The following is a 16,847-nucleotide window of genomic DNA, read 5'->3' as shown; positions in this document are numbered from 1 at the left end:
CTCTCTGAGTTCCAGGAGAGCCAGGCCTACAGGGAGAAACTCTGTCCCGAAAAATAAAACCAACCAACCAAACAAGCAGCACCCAACACTTAAATGACACAATACACATCTTTTTTTTTTCTTTTTCTTTTTTTCGGAGCTGGGGACCGAACCCAGGGCCTTGAGGTTGCTAGGCAAGCGCTCTACCACTGAGCTAAATCCCCAACCCCCACAATACACATCTTATTCCTAAAATGTAGATGTACACGGCAATACCCGTGGATTCACCATCAGCCGTACTACACAGAGTTTTATATTTTGTTAGACAACACAGTAGTATGGGATTTCAGTGGCAGTGGGATTATGAAATACAAATCTCTTTCTTCATGAGTTTTGGTTTCCGGATGTGTGTGTGTGTGTGTGTGTGTGTGTGTGTGTGTGTGTGTGTGTGTGTGTGTCTGTCTGTCTGTCTGTCTGTCTGTCTGTCTGCAGGGCTTGGAGGTAGAGTGGGATTTGACCACTTGTACTTTAAGCAAAGGGATAAACAGGAGCCATAGGAACGAGGGGCAGGGGTGAGAAGCATCGAGGGGAGGGGATTAGGAGGAACATTCTGGGAGGTGCCACTTAACATGTCTTAACAGGTAAAAACAGGCCAACAATGACAGGAATTCTGGAACAGCGTTCCAGGCATAGATCAAAAGCTCTGGAGTCAAAGGACTCTCTAAGTGTCCTCCTCCGAAGCTCTGAAATAGCGGGAGCATGGTGACAGCCTGCCCCTAGAAGAGGTGGGAGATGGCAAGCGAGGCCATTTCAGGCTAAAGGATAGAAAGCTGCCATCAGTCCCCCTTTCTCCTAAATGTGGCTTAACGGTAGCTCACCGTTTGTCTCCCTGACTAGAACACATGGTCCAGGAGGACAGGGAGTTTTGTGTTTGCTTCAGAACTTGGTGCCCTAGCCCTTTGTACTGGCTGGTTTTGCGTGTCAACTTGATACAAGTTGATACAAGGTGAAAACAAGCTAGACTTATCACGGAGAAAGGAGCTTTCCTTGAGGAAATGCCTCCATGACACCCAGCTATAAGGTATTTTCTCAACTAGTGATCAAGGGGGAGAGCCCAGGCCATGGTGGGTGGTGCCATCCCTGGGCTGGTGGTCCTGAGTTGTATAAGAAAGCCAGCTGAGCAAGCCAAGGGAAGCAATCCAGTAAGCAGCACCCTCCATGGCCTCTGCATCAGCTCTTACCCCCAGGTTCCCGCCCTGTGTGAGTTCCAGTCCTAACTTCCCTTGATGATTAACAGCCATGTGGAAGTGTGAGCTGAATAAACCCTTTCCTCCCCAACTTGCTTCTTGTTCGTGATGTTTTGTGCAGGAATCCAAAGCCTGACTAAGATATGCTTTCAATTTTTCTAAGCACTAAATGTTTTTAATTTGTTTATTGGAACTTTAGGTCAAAAAGGAATTTGGAGGAGGAATGGACTGGCATATGCGGCCACGGATCTACCACACTGGTGCCCTTCCCTGCCCATTCTCTGGACTTTTCATTTTTCTTCAGCCTACATAAGTCTCTAGGCAAAGCAATTACAAGACTCTCAGTTCTGAATTGATGTCTGCTTCAAGAGTGACTTACAAAGAAATTCTGGTGGGAAGGGGTGGGGTAGACAGCCTCAACTAAGAGTCGCAAGTTCACTACTTAATAAGTTGAAAAAGTGATTCATTATTAGGTAGATAAAAATATTTCAGGCAGAGCCCTGTCTTTGGGGTCTTCAAGCACTATAATTCCCTTTTTGTTGTTGTTGTTGTTTGTGTGTGTGTGTGTGTGTGTGTGTGTGTGTGTGTGTTTTAAATAATGTTTTGAGACAAGGTCTCATGTAGCCCAGGCTATGTAAATAAGGGTAATTATGAACTTCCCTTCGTTGCAAGTACTTAGGTGGGAGGTGTACCAAAATGGGCTGTTTAAGATGTGCCAAGCATCAAACACAGGGCTTTGTACAATACTGGGCAAGCACTCTACAGATTGGGCTATATCCTCGACTCACGTCCTTTCTTTGCTTTTGTGTGCCTTCATTCGCCAGGGTGATCCTTGCATTTGGTCTGATCTTTTTACTCACGGTGTTCAGAAGGGCGGGGGTCTGCGGTTTTGCCTTCCACCCTCTCTGCCCTGAGAACGAGGTGCGCAATGGCGGTGTTCCGGGTGTCTCACCCACCTTCGCAGTACTGGATCCTGACCAGCTGCACCTTTCTAAAAAAATATAAATATATTCTAAAAAAAACCTGCCACACCCTGCTCTCTTGTTGCTTCAGACGTATGCAGCCCGTTTTGAAACACAAGTCCCAAGCCCTTTTACAAGCGTGGATCCTCTCTCGGAAGGATGCTCTGCTGATGGGCATCGTTGAACATCACTGTACCCTAGGAACTTCAGTGAGATAGGACGTTGTTCTTGTGAGCCCAGAAAGACAGGCAGAGAAATGACACCCTTTCTTAGTGGCACAGAGTCTCATGATCAGAAATTGTGTACTCAAGGTAACCAGGACCTTCTCCAGGGTATCATCTCTGTCCTAAAATGGGACCTGTGAGTCCATGCGGGGTTGGTGCACCAGCTGAATGTTCCACATAAAAGGGAAGATTCATGAGTAGAGATAAAGACGGTGGATGAAATCACACTGCCAGCTCCACACTCTCACCTCAGGCTTGGGAACAATCCATTCATGTTGTTGCTGAAAATGTTTGAAATGGTTAAATGAACAGCATACTCTAACAAATGTCTTGGGATTCAACTCCTTAGAAGACGCTATTTGTAGGATGACGTCATTATGGAGGTGAAGGCGGGTACAGGATAGAACAAGGCCTGTCATTGGACGAGAAGGAAGGATGGGCGGGAGAAAAGTTTTAGAGGAGGAGGAGACTGGAGGAGAGAGAGGCAGCCAAGAGAGAACATGGCAGCGGATGTTAAGATTCCTCTCTGCACATCTACAGGTTGTTATGACTATTCTTAAGGGATAGATGTGTACAGGGTTTTGTATGTCTAGATGAGCAAACTATATCTTATCTAGGTGGGCAATTATATCTTATCAATTGGATCAGAGGTCATTGTGTTGTGTGTTCTTTCGTGTGGCGACCTAATTGAGTTCAAGAGAGTGTGTGGTGGCTGGACACACTGGGCCGCCACAGAATTGGGATGTGTGTGTCTGGCATGGTGGCAACCTGCCTTGGGGACTAGAGGAGTAGAGAGATTGTTGCTGGGCTCAGAGAGTAGCCATTGGCAGTGTGAGATGAGATGGAGCTCAGCCGGTCAGATGCTTTGTTGACTGAGATGAAAATATCCCACACACGCCATGTGACCCTACCGTACTGGCACTAGTGTGGGATAAGAGAAACCTTTTATTAAATATACCGAAACACTAATTGACTTATAATTTCACACAGTGGTGTGAACAAGGATGTGTGTGACATTCTAATATTTAAGAGAAATGAACTCAATAACTTCCTAAGTTATAGTTGGACTTGTAAGAGCCTTTGATGAGATGTTCTGGAAGGCTTTTCTTATTAGGATTCTGTGCTTGCTTGGTCAACCATTTAAAACGCTAAAAATAAATTAAATATATTAAACCCATTAATGCAGCTTTAAATATTTAAGGGTGGTTGCTGAAGATAAAAATCGATGCAAGAGGGTTGGGGATTTAGCTCAGCGGTAGAGCGCTTGCCTAGCGAGCGCAAGGCTCTGGGTTCGGTCCCCAGCTCCGAAAAAAAAAAAAGAAAGAAAAAAAATCGATACAAGAAAGTAATAGCGTTTCTATATTTCAGGGTTGAGAATATGAAACGGGCCTCACAAAAACGCATACCTAATTTGTGAGAAAGGCTCACTGAGAGACAGAAAAGCAATTTTTATAGGCGTTGAAAGAACAATTGTGTACCACAAAATAAATCAATGCATAAATATATAAATAAACACATAAATAGAAAAGATGGGATTTGACTTGTAATTCAGTCTACACTCAAAAGTCAAGTCCAGATTGACCACACTGCATATCACAAAGCTACACGTTGTGATCGTTCATTCAGGAGAATATTTCCCTGTGAGCCTGGTCTGAAGGATTTCTTTAAGATCTAACTGCAAAAGGAGGAGGGTGACTTGCGGTGAAGAGACACCATAACCATGGCAACTCTTGAAAAGGACAGCATTTTACTGGGACTGGCTTACAGGTTCGGAGGTTCAGTCCTGTATCGTCACGGCAGGAGCACCGCAGCAGGAGAAGGAGTTGAGAGTCTTACATCTTATTCCGAAGGGTTCCGGAAGACTGACTTTCAGGCGGTGAGGAGGAGGGCCTCAAAGCCCACCCCGACAGTGACGCACTTCCACCAACAAGGCCACACCTCCTAATAGTGCCATTCCCCGGGCCAAGCATATTCAAAGCACCACAGTAACTTTAATTGTAAAATTTAATTTTGTGTAAGCAGAAGCCAAGCCAGTTGTTTATCAACAAATGCCTCTTACTTAACACATTGTATGAATTTTTATATCACCAGGGGGTGGGTTTTGGTGTGGCATTTTCGTATGTTGCCCTTTATCCTTACTCAGCCCCTCCCTTTCTGCCTTCTCTCATCTGGCCGCACCAATCCTGCTGTTCCCCTTCCTCCTCTATGAGTCCTCATTGTGCTTTCATATCTCATGGGTTTCATTACCTGCCCTATTCCCCCACTGGCCTTCCATAAGATCTCTTCCTTTTCGTTTCTCTGTGGGCCCTTTCTAGAATTACTGGCTACACACACACACACACACACTCTTCACCAACATGTTGCATTTGTCAGTTTCACTCACCGCATTCACCATGGCGATCTCCTGTTCCAGCCTCTTTTCTGTAAATGCTATAGTTTCGGTTTCCATTTCCACACCCTCACCAGCATTTGCTGTTGCTTGTTTTCTGGATAAGCATCTTGACTGTGTTAGCATTCTGTCTAAGCTCCGCCCCACAGTTGCCTGGCAACAGTCAGGTGTGCCTGGCTCTCTATAAAAGGGGCTGTTTGACCCCTCTCCTCACTCTCTTGCTTTCTTGCACTTGCTCTGTCCTTCTTGATCCTGCTCCCTCTCCTTCCCTACTCCCCTTCCCCTTCCCCTCTTTTTCCACGTGCTCATGGCTAGCCTCTACTCCTTTACTACTCTCTCTCTCTCTCTCTCTCTCTCTCTCTCTCTCTCTCTCTCTCTCTCTGCCTCTGTCTCTACTACCCTCTCAAAACTATTTTTGTTTTGGTGTTTAATTTATTGCAGTTCCTTTTATATTTAGATAGTAATCCTTCATCAGATTTTTCTCTATCCTACTTCCAAGTTTCACCCTGGTAAGCTTTTCCTTTGCCACGCATACACTTTTAACGTCATGTAACACCGTTTGTCAGTTCTTGGGATGATTTTCCCTCTTATTGAAATCCTTTGTAGAAAATCCTTACCTAATCCTTTCGAAGCACTTTTCCTGGTCTTCCTATTTGACTAACTTTTGTGCAGCCTCACATGTGTGGATCGAGTTTTATTCTTTCACACGTGCTATCTAGTTTTTGCATCGCTGTTCAGCAGGATGTCCTTGTCCTATGTATATGCGTTTGTATGTAAATATATTAAGATGTATTTATTTTGTGTGTATTTGTGGCGTGGGGTATATATATATACATATATATATATATATTGTCAAAAAATTAGGTGGTTGCAGCCGTGTACATTCATTTCTGGGTCCTTCTTTCTATTCTGATGCTCTGTATGTCTGTTTTTGTGCCGGAGCCATGCTGTTCTTGTTACCATAGCTCTGTAATATAGTTTTAGAGCATCTCTCTTTCTGCTTAGGGTTGTTTTTATCCTGTTAGGTAGGGGTCTTCAAGAACCTTCCCTTTTTTTTTTTTTTTTTGTTGTTGTTGTTGTTGTTGTTGTTGTTGTTGTTGTTCTCCCAGGCAAGAGTCTCTTCTTTCCTCCTGGAGAAATGTTTCAATTTGGAGGGACATGCCATGCAGCACATGTCTTTGTGTGGACCCTAGTCCTGCAATAACATCTTTATCACCACCCATGACCTAGGGAGGAAAGACACCTTCAACACCAGTGGTACTGATGCCCCAACCAGCAAGCCCTTTACTGTCTCGACACATGGAATCCTTTATATTGTTCAAACATCATAGTTAGCTAAGTTTCCCAGGGGTGTGTGTGTGTGTGTGTGTGTGTGTGTGTCCCTGATTAGCCACTGTGCATTCGAACCCTCCCCTGGGAATTGTATGAGGCAATTAAATCTGGCGTAAAGGCAGATTGTCTTCGAGTTGCCGCTCACGAGAACCCACAAGAGTGAGTGAGTGAATTTGCAGGCACGGTTGGTATGCCCTGTCCTAGCACCACGGTTTAGAATTCTCTGGATTTACTTCCAGGAATACTCTGTCTTGCCTGTGTTAATTGTTTCCTCCTTTCTTAACTTTTTTTTTCTTTAAAGAGCACTGGCTGCTTTTCCAAAGTTACCAAGTTTTGTTTTTTTTTTAATTTACTTCTTCTTGGATATTGTATGTAATTACATTTCAAATGCTATTCCCTTTCTCCTTTCTCCCAACTCCCCCGTGCCCCTGTTTCTATGAGGATGCTTCTACTCTCACCCACCCGCTCCTACCTCAACATCCTGACATTCCCTGCATTTGGGGAAACGAGTCCTCACAGGACCCAGGGCTTTTCCTCCTATTGATGCTGGACAATGCTATCTTCTGCTACATATGTGGCTCGAGTCATGGGTCCCTTCGTGTGTACTCACTGGTTGGTGGTTTAGTCCCTCGTTTTAACTTTTTATTGATTGTGAGTTTCGCATCATGCACCCCAGTTCTGCTCATCTCCCCAAATCTTCTCATATCCACCCTTTGCCCTTGCAGCTTCACCCCTAAAACAAACAAAACGTTAAAAAAAAAACTCATCGAAGAACAGTGTGTCCCACAGTGCACCCCCTCTGTCCACACGTCTTCACTTGCAAACGTTCGTTGCAATGAGTCATTAGTCTAGTTCGAGGTCTCTGCCTTCAACAGCACCCTCAATACTGGATCCTCATCGGAGCTCCCGGTTATCCTGTTGCCGCCTTGTCATTGTGATCCTGCTGCTTTAGATCAGCAGGAACTGCTGCTCATGCATCTCAACCATTTGCAGAGGATATATATTTTTGGGATGGGCCAACTCAGAGCCCTGGATCTGGGCCTGGGTGGTAGCTGGGCTGGTCGGCCTGCACATCACTGGGATGAGCTCTCCAGCACTTCTGTGACTAGGCCACCCAGTGTGGCCATCACCAAACAGCAGGAGGCAGGGTCAGCTCCCTCACCCCACCCCCCTCCCCCCCACCCCCACCCCCACCCTCGATCTCATGCCCTCAGGGCAGCTCAACCACTCATGCTTCCAGAGCCAGCTCCATTGTGTACAGCCCAGTCAGCACAGGGCTCACTCTCCCAAGTGCTGCAGTCTGTGAGGGGCTAGCTCACTGGTATCTTCACCATCAGGACTAGTGCCACTATGTTGCCCAGGCAAGGTTCAAGACCCATTCTCCTGAGTGCTGTGGTTCAGTGAGGGGCAGAGACTCTGCACAGCCTCTGGACATCTATGGGAGCCCCAACAGCTACCCCGACCATAATATGTTGAGGTTTGGTCCGTTGCTGTGTATTGTATTGCTGTTCTGTGTCCCAGTTGCAAGATAGAGTTGTAAACTTTGCTCCATGACTTAAAACTATTGTTTTGAATAAAAATGACTACAGCCAATTCCTGGAGGGACTAGAAGTAGGCAGGTTTTCAGTTACCAGATTGGAGGATCATAGGTGGAGAGGAGAGAGGAGGCCACCGTGAGAGATGGACCGTGATCACACGGCCAGGAGAAATAGCAAGTCTCTGGGGTACCGCGCTGGAGAAGTAGACACTCTAGCAGTCAGGAAAGTAGATTAGAGGGTGCCCCCTCCCCGGTAATTGTCAAAACCAAATAAAATAAGCAGTCTGAGTCTCATTTGTCTGTAAGATAGATGGGGATACGTTTAAACTGGATGGACAGCAAGAATATGGGTCATAACAGACATGAGCCATGGACATCAACACTGACTCCTACTATTGCATAGCTAAGAACCAATTCGTGACCCTCCGGGGCAGCTCAGGCTGGGACCTCACTATGGCCCCAGTTGGTAGAGCTGGCCAATCACAACAGACTACTCCTCTACTCACGAGTCTCCAGTTCCATCTCTCTTCACAATGCTCAAGCTGTTCCTTCCCTTCCTCTCCCGTTTGTCCACCACGCACTCACGTGCTGTGGCAGTTCCCGCTGCATGCAGGCTGGCCGGCCACGTGCGCAGCTGTTGGGATCCTGGCTGGCACCCTCCGGCAAGAGGATGTCTATGGCCGGCCTATGCTGCGCACTGGAGGGCAGGTCTGTGGCTGGCATCGGGGTCAACAGGTCTGCAGTCCTCCTCCCACCACTGTGTGGTGGCAGGCAGGGCTCTGCGTGCCTGTGACATGGGGCAGAGGGTAGGTCTGCGGGTGTCTTTCCCTGCCTGCACTGTGTGGCACTGTGCAACACGTCGGGGCTTGTCTGTCGCCCTCTTCTTGCACTGCGCTGCCTGGATTTGATTGGGTTTCTGTGAGTCCTCGCCATAAAATGTTTCCGGCCACCAGACCAGGCATCAAGCTAGGATAAACGAAGGACTTCCATCTGCTCCGCCCCTGACTGATAGAAGAACGACATCGCCAAAGAGGTGTCTCTTTGCCCATTCCCTGGGGGAATTATTTCTTTTTGAGATAATCTCTCTATGTAGCCCAGGCTATCCTGTAATTCACTATGTAGACCAGGCTGCCCCCGAGCTCATAGAGATCTGCCTCCTCCTCCAGAGTACTAGGATTAAAGGCGTGTACCACCACATTGGGCAATCATTTTCATTATTGTCTCCCTGTGTAATAGAAACAATTTAAGAGGGGTTTCCTTTCTTATACTCACAGTTTTGCTGCAGGATATTCGATCACACTGTGAACTCCGAGAGCATGTCATTAACTGAAAAACAAAACCAGAAATAAAACCTTTTTCTTGTTGCGGTGTAGCTCAGCCCTTAGCACACACCTTTAATCCCAAACAGTGAAGGTGAAGTTGGTTTGTAGAAAGGATGTTTGAAAGCAATGTCTGACTGAGTGGCAGAGAAAGCCACTAGTCAGAGGAAGTCGTGACAAAAGAGGATACGCCCAACTCTCTCTCTTGTGAAGACAGGAAAGGGAAGCTCCTTAAGGTAGTAGTTCAAAGGAAGAGAAAGAAAGAAGAGGAGGCAATTTCCCCCCGGATGGTTGCAGAGTCCATTTGCAGAGAGTTGAATAAGCTAGACACAGTCGAAGACGGGACAAGCGAGAGAATGAGAGGACAGGAGATTAGGACATAGCACCAAAGTTAGTACGAGGCCAAGCAGAGCAATTCAGGAGAAGCCCAGAGAGAGAAGCCAGACTGAGTCAGTCAGCTTGGAGAGGAGTTTGAGTCAGAAGAACTGAGCTGAAACAGTGACCCAGAGCTCAGAAAGAACTAGAAAGGGTGAGTTTAGTCAGCAGTAAGTCTCAGAGGCTGAAACCATTCCAGGCCTAGATTAGATTGCAGGGGGACAGTAAGCCTCAGAGACGACAATCACCTACAGGAGATTAAAAGACACTTTTATATGAGGTTACTGTCCATGGTGTAGCTTGGTTTCACGCACATCGATCTTAGTGATGGGGAGGGGTCAAAGCGACTCCCATTATGGTCAATAGAAAGCAAACAGGAGTTGCTGGAGGGATGGCTCGGCAGTTAAGGACACTGGCTGCTCTTCTGAACGTTTGAGATTTTATTCTCTGAAACTGCTCAGCGGCCCTCAACCATCTGTAACTCTCGCTTCAGAGGATCAGACACCTCTCTGGCCTCTACAGGCCCTGTGCACACACGGTGTGCAGACACACATGCAAGTGGCACTTTCAATGTATAACTGAAAAAACAAACAGCAAAAGGAATCAGAGAGGGAGAGGATAACCTGAGGAACCCACCCCAACATATAGTGACCTCCCTCCAGCCAAGCGCTACCTCCCAAGAATAGCAATAGCAGGTGGGGCTAATCGTTCAATACGTTTCTCTGCGAGGTGTTTCATACTCAGACTCTGATCACCAGCTCTCATTAGCATTGTTCTATAGTAGCTGTGATATCGAGAACCTTTCATTTCTTCTTTCTTTTCTTCCTTCTTCCTCCTCCTTTTCCTCTTCCTCCTCCTCCTCCTCCTCTTCCTCCTCCTCCTCCTCTTCTTCTTCTTCTTCTCCTCCTCCTCCTCCTCCTCCTCCTCTCCTCCTCCTCCTTCTTCTTCCTCTCTCTCTCTCTCTCTCTCTCTCTCTCTCTCTCTCTCTCTCTCTCTCTCAAATCTTTCTAGAGCTTCTGGAGGTCCTTTAACTCTCACTCCTGGCTTTAATTTGCAGATTAGAATCTCAAATTTTTCTCTCCCCGGTGCATCGGTGGCCTTAAGATGTAGCCTCCCAATCTGCAGTCCATGGTTGCTGTCTCCCCCATAATTCTTAAACTGTGAGGCTACGCACTGACTTGCGTACCTCTGTCCTTCTGCTAACAAATTTACCACAGACATCAGCAGCCCCCATCCCTACAACCCCCACCAGCACTGCCCTTACCACCAGGGATAAGGTACCCACTAAAGTCTGACCTGTGAGTAAGGAGACTTCAAGACCCTCCTCCCCCATTCCGGAGGCATCTGCTTAGAACTGCTTCGTGGCCCTATTGTCTTATCTTAGGTCGAGCCTTCCAGCAGTAAAGTTTGAGACAAGGACTGACCATGAATATAGAGACTCGAGCTTTCAGAACAAAAAGCTTGTGGAAAGCTTAGAGCAGAGGGAAGCAAAGGCTTGGGCTGGTGGCTCTCAACTTTCCTAATGCTGCAACCATTTTATATAGTTCCTTATGTTCTGGGCGACCCCAGTCATAATTATCTTTGTTGCTACTTCATAACTGCAATTTTTCTACCATTACAAATCATAATATAAATATTTTTTTGAGAGGATAGAGTTTGGAAAGGGGTCTCGACCCACAGGCTGCGAACCTTTGGCTTAGGCGAACTTAGTAAGAAAGTGGGCTTAGCAGGAGATTAGTTTTAGCTTGTGGGAGTGAAGTCCTGGCATTTAGTCACCACCTGTGACTCCGGTGGGATGTGAATTTGGGGCAAAGCTACACCTCTTCAGTTGGGGCCATCTCTGGACTAAAGAGCAAAGATTGGTTGATTTGCAGCCAGAATATTTAAAACACGATATGAGGGTAGTGAGACACTGGGCTGAGAAGTGAGAGGGAGCCATCCTGAGAAGCAGGGCTAATAGCAATGCCTAATTTACAGAGTCATTCGCAAGGCAAGTGAAATTGGGTGACTGACAGCTCAAATGTGAATGAATCCACATATCCCAGGGAGTGCGGGGAGGGAGGGGGAGGGTGGAGCAATGGAGCTGTCCGAAGTCTGGTGAGAGGTCCTGGAGCTTCTGGGAAATAAGTTTTGATCATCGAGATCTCCTTTTTGACTTGGTCACTCACGTGTACAAGTTATCTGTGCAGATAGCACAGCGCTTATTATGGTATGGATGTGCACCCCTGCCAGATGCTGATCCCCAAAGTGGTCCTCCTCAGAGGGGAATCTCAGGGAAGTGATCAGACCAGGAGAGTAGAGCTGTCAAAAGTTCAAGTCTCACTTCCTGTGAGAGGTACAACACCAGGCCCGGCCTAAAGAATGTATTACCTGTTCTGGCTAGTTTCAGTTCCTTCCTCATATCGGATGATACCTTGCACCAAACTACTTCTCCTGGCTTTTCGAATTGCATGTGCATGTGTAGCTTTATGTGTGTAAACAGTGTGCACTCGAGAGTACGTGGGCAAAGACAGGAGGGTGTGCCACAGGGCCCATTCGAAGGTGAGATGACAGCCTCTGAGGTTGGTCCTCAACTTGTACTTTGTTTGAGGCAGGGTGTCTTGGCTGTCTTTCGGCTGTGTATAGCAGACCTGCTGGCTCACAAGCATTCAGGGATTCAACCATCTCTGCCTCCCACCTCCCCGTAGACCCTGGAAGACACTATCACATCTTTTATACGGGTTCTGGTGATTTGAACTTGGGTCATCACACTTAGCAGGAAGGCATTTTTATTCGCGTCTTTTGACTCAGATGTTGTTGTTGTTGCTGCTGCTGCTGCTGCTGCTGCTGCTGCTGCTGCTCCTCCTCCTCCTCCTCCTCCTCCTCCCCTTCCTCCTCCCCCTCCTCTTTGGATATAGCTTCACCAAGGTTCCCACGACAACCTCCAGCTCATTCTCTTCCTGGTGCGGGCATCTAAGTAGCTGCTGCACCTCACCACACCTGGCTCACAACCCCCTTTTCTTTCTTTCTTTCTTTTTTCTTTCTTTTTTTCCGGAGCTGGGGACCGAACCCAGGGCCTTGCGCTTGCTAGGCAAGTGCTCTACCACTGAGCTAAATCCCCAACCCCACAACCCCCTTTTCTAGTTTAAGATTCAGCTGGAGCGATGGGCTCCTGAGCTCAGGTCAGTGTTCCAATTCCTATCACACAAACACCAAGTGGAGAAGATTATTGTACGATCGGCTGAGAAGGACTGTGGGTGGTGAAGTCAGAGGGGACGTGCTAGAAGGACCATCTAAGGCATATGTTTTTATAAGGGGGTTGACAAGAAGCCCTATTTCTCAAGAGGAGGTGTCTTTACAAGGCCTATAATTTCTCTTTTAACATTATTTTTAATTTTACATGTATGGGTGTTTTGCCTGTATGTGTGTCTGAGCACCACTTGAACATCTTTATACTGACTCTGAGGGAGACCAGAAGAGCCTATTGGACTCCCTGAAATGGGAGTTAGAGATACCGTTCTACCGTTCTAGAGATATCGAACCTGGGTCCTTCAGAAGAGCAGCCGGTGTTGCTAACCACTGACTCATCTCTCCAACCCCAACTGCTAGTAACTTCTGAATTGGGGGCTTACTATTTATTTTAGACACTGTAGTTAAATTTTCCTGTCTAAGCTTAATGGAGAGCCCGTGAAACTGGCCAATATCAATGAAAGGTGTGTATAGAAAAGCTATGGTCATGTCTCGACACACAGGAAGTCCTGCGACCAAGCTATTTTCATTTCTCCCCGCTACTACAAGAAAATTAGCAGCAGTTAAAACTGTTCTCCCTTCCCTTCCGATCTCCATTCAGAGCTGTGAGTTTAAAATAGAACGTTAAATAGCCCAAGTGACATGGTAAATGTCCCAGCAAGTGTTTGTCAGAGATAAGTTTTAACACTTCTGCTAAAAATTGAAAAGCTGCCACTTCCTGGCTGGAGTTGAAAATAGTCATTGCTTACAAGTTATCCTTTCTGATGCAAATGCACCTCACCCTTTGTGTTACAACAACAGCGGACGTTCCATATGGATGCCTTGCAGCCTTAGGACCCCCGTGATGAACGGCGCTGGTAACACATTTAATCTACTTTAAATGAATGCCATGTCCGCAGAGACCCGACTTGCTTCTCTCTTCCCTTCTGTAAACTCAAGGCTCCCATACCAATTCCACTTAATAAATATGCATGGTGCAACTTTTAGCTAAAAATTCAAGGGCCAGACGGTCCCCAGACTAGACAGGTGAAGGCAGGTGTGCAGACTGTGCAGGGTATTATGGGATTGTCGCTGTGAATAGGATGATCTCACACTGTAATCAGAGCAGGGGTAGGTTAATTTTAATATATTTGATTGCAAGAAGAGTTGTTTACGGAATGGTCTAATACAGGGTTATGAGATAAATCTCTGTCTGCCTCCCAATTAAATGGTCCTGGGTGTTTACATTTGGGTTGACAAATAACACTGGAATGCTACTTTGTGACATCCAAGGGACGTATTTGCCATTCTTTAGGTTTTTTTTTTCCTTCTGATGGTTAGAATGTGACCACGATGACAAGCGACTTAGAAGCATATGGTGCAGCCTCAGGTACTAAAGGCAAACCTGGCAAGACGGCTAGAGAGCAGGATTCTGGCTGTCATCTAGCTCCTCCAGGCAAACCCGAGCCCCTTCCCTCAGAAATGGCTTCAACGGAACATGGATGTCTGTGCTGCTCGACCTGCTGTCATTGGGATGTCTGTCTTCATGCCCCCCACTCAGGGGCCGGGATGAACTTAAGAGAGGATAAAGGGAAGGGGACTAAAGGGACAGAGATGTGGAAGAGAGCCCCTCAAGGCTTCATGTTCAGCCTTTGTGTCTCAACTAGTCAAGTTTCAGCGCAACCCAGCAAACCACAGCAAGCAGGCCTGCAGAGGTGGAGAGAGGAACTCGCCTCCTCTGGTCAGTGAGTTCCAGATTCGATGAGAGACCCTGTCTCAAAAGTAAAGGGAGAAAGCAACTGAAGAAGACCCCCGATGTGAATGTCTGGCTTCTCCGTGAGCGTGCGCTGGTGGCGTAATGTATCCACACAGAAGCACCCACAGGAACACGTGCACATGCATACATCATACACCAAAAAAAAAAAAAAATAACAAATGATATCTTTTGAAGAAAACTTCAAAAGCCACAAAACCACATATACAGCATGCATCCCCAACACTTTTGAATTTATCTTTTTGAGTGCGCACTTTCTTTTTGTCTATTTTTATTATTTGTTTGTTTGTTTTGAGACAAGGTTTTTCTGTGTGTCCTGCTGCTGCTGTCCTGGAACTTGCATGTAGACATGGCTGGCCTCTAACTCAGAGATTCCCCTGCCTTTACCTCCTAAGTGTGGGGATTAAAGGCATGTACCCTCAACCCAGTTCCTTTTCTTTCCTTTTTTGTCCTTCCTTCCTTCCTTCCTTCCTTCCTTCCTTCCTTCCTTCCTTCCTTCCTTTAATGTTTCAGGACAAGGTTTCTCTATGTAGCCCTGGTTGTCCTGGAACTCTCTCTGTAGACCAACCAGGCCTCAAATTCAAAGATCCGCCTGCCCCCTGCCTCTCGAGTGCTGGGATTAAAGCTGTGTGCCACCACCACCCAGCTCCTTTTCTTCTTTTTTTTTAAATTAAATTAAATTAAAAATATTTTTATTGAATGTGTACGTGCACCTGAGTTTCGGTATATGCACTTCAGACACCCAGAGGCAAAGGTAGGGGGATCTTTGAGTTAGAGGCCAGCATAGTACATGCAAGTTCCTCACGTGCCATGCAGGTGCCCAGGAAGGCCAGAAGAGAACATCAAATCCACTGGACTTGATTGATATTACAGTTGTCAGTCATCTGCCTGATGCCTGTGCTGACAACCAAACCCAGATTCTCTGCAGGAGCAGCAAGTACACGAGGCACCTCTCCTTCTGTAACTTAGTCCTGTTTGTCAATCTTGTGTGAATATGGGCGGAGAACGCCACAGTTCGAGCATGGATAGAGCTCGGAGAATAGCTTGTAGGAGACAATGTATCTCTCCTTTGTCCTTCTGTGCTCTGTATCCAGACTAGGGCTCCTAAACAATTCTCTGAACAATTCTCTTGTTTCTGTTCCCTGTCTCCCCCTCCATCTAGCCCAGAAGTGTTGGGGTTATAGATGTATGCTACTGGGGATTGGAGAGATGGCTCAGTGGTTAAGAGTACTGACTGCCCTTCCAGAGGTCCTGAGTTCAAACCCCAGCAACAACATGGTGGCTCACAACCATCTGGTGCCCTCTTCTGGTGAATCTGAAGACAGCTACAGTATACTTATATATAATAAATAAATCTTTAAAAAAAAAAAGATGTGTGCTACCACATCCAGTTTTTTACAGGATGCTGGGGTTAAAACTCAGATTATCAGGCTCACAAGATAAGGACCTGGACATGCTCGAGCATCTCACAGGACTCCTCTCCTTTTCATCATTATATTTTTATTATTGTTGTTGCTATCGTTAATTTATGTGCACGGAAATTTTGCTTGCACGCATGTTGTGTACCGCATATCTGCTAAGCCAACTCTTTGGGCCTCCAGTCTCCTTTCCCTAATAAACTCCAACTTTGCTTTACCCTGACTGGTGCTGAAGTTATTCCCTATGAAATAAATCAAGATCTTGGCTGTATCTCAGTGGCGATCTCTGAGAAGACTTCAGCACAGCTGTGAATGTGGAGTTGCATCTCTTGCCTTAGGAGACAAAACAAGGAAAGGTGTTTAGCCCGTAAACAAGGAGAGCCCCTGCTCACCATGCTATGAAAAGGGGCAGCAAGGTGCAGGTTTCAGGCCACGTAGCAATTTGCCTCGAGAGGTGTCCTAATTTGCTTTCTATCGCGGTGATAAACACCATAACCACAATGAACTTGTGGACAAAAAGATTTACTTTATCTTACAGTTTCCAGTCCATCATGAAGAGAAGCCGGGGCAGGAACCTGTTTAAAGGAACTGAAATAGGGGCCCTGGAATAACACTGCTTGTTATCTTATTCAGGCTGAACCGCAGAATACTTTTTTCATTTAACTCAGGAGGACCACCTTGCCCAGGAGTGGCACTTTATGCAGTGGGCTAGACCCTCTCACATCAAGCACTAACCAGGAAGATGCTCCTTCAGGCCAAACCGACGAAGGCATTTTCCCAACTGAAGTTCCCTTTTCCCAGATGACCCTGACTTAGGTCAAGTTGACCAGAATGGGAATCAGCACAGGTGGGAACAGGAATGGAGCAAGGATGCTGGACGGGTTATATAAATATGTGATACCCTTCCCCAGAGATGCCCAGAGTCCTTGCAAGTCTCTCCATTCTCTCTGTCCTTCCTCTCTTCCCTCCGTCTCTCCTCGCTTCTTCTGATTAGAGTGACCTGTGAAATTATCAACATTCTTTTAGAGACTTTGTTTCCCTATAACAATTTGTCTACTCTTCACTTGTTCATGCTGCTGACATA

General features: G+C 46.4%; 1 long non-coding RNA gene and 1 other non-coding gene across 2 annotated transcripts; both read right to left on the bottom strand.

Annotated features, from left to right (window-relative positions):
- Positions 1-4,794: 4,794 nt before the first annotated feature.
- Positions 4,795-9,489, bottom strand: LOC120098781 (uncharacterized). Its single transcript, XR_015644617.1, has 3 exons — positions 8,943-9,489; positions 6,744-6,866; positions 4,795-6,027 (listed from the first exon to the last, which is right to left on the bottom strand). It is a non-coding gene; the product is annotated as an uncharacterized LOC120098781 (long non-coding RNA).
- LOC120100405 (small nucleolar RNA SNORA48) lies at positions 8,587-8,730 on the bottom strand. Its single transcript, XR_015655921.1, has one exon. It is a non-coding gene; the product is annotated as a small nucleolar RNA SNORA48 (small nucleolar RNA).
- Positions 9,490-16,847: the final 7,358 nt, after the last annotated feature.

Source organism: Rattus norvegicus, chromosome 1 (genome assembly GCF_021556685.1).
Source record: "Rattus norvegicus strain SHRSP/BbbUtx chromosome 1, alternate assembly SHRSP_T2T, whole genome shotgun sequence".
Lineage (NCBI taxonomy): Eukaryota > Metazoa > Chordata > Mammalia > Rodentia > Muridae > Rattus > Rattus norvegicus.
Note: the sequence above shows the minus strand (reverse complement) of the source record. Positions and strands in the feature narration are given on the sequence as shown.